This window comes from Pteropus vampyrus, unplaced genomic scaffold (genome assembly GCF_000151845.1).
Source record: "Pteropus vampyrus isolate Shadow unplaced genomic scaffold, Pvam_2.0 Scaffold197, whole genome shotgun sequence".
NCBI lineage: Eukaryota > Metazoa > Chordata > Mammalia > Chiroptera > Pteropodidae > Pteropus > Pteropus vampyrus.
In genome coordinates, this window is record NW_011888978.1 from 613366 (window position 1) to 613650 (window position 285).

The window sequence follows — 285 nt, forward strand, 5'->3', positions numbered from 1 at the left end:
GTTTTTTGTGTTTTATTTATTTGTGTGTTTCTTTGTGTTTTACTGTGGCTAACTTAAGAGGTATGTGTTCCACAGACATACATTTTCCATAATGTATTGTTTTATACAAGGAAATTTTTGAAATTTTATGAACATTTGCTTTCTAGTAAAAGTCCAAGTAATTTCTGTTTAAATTCCAAGGGAAAGATGCCTAAATGCCTGGCTACTTGAAATTTATATGCTAACAGTATTAGAATGCTAATAAGTAAATAAGTTGAATGAAAGCTTAGATAAAAAAATTTTAAC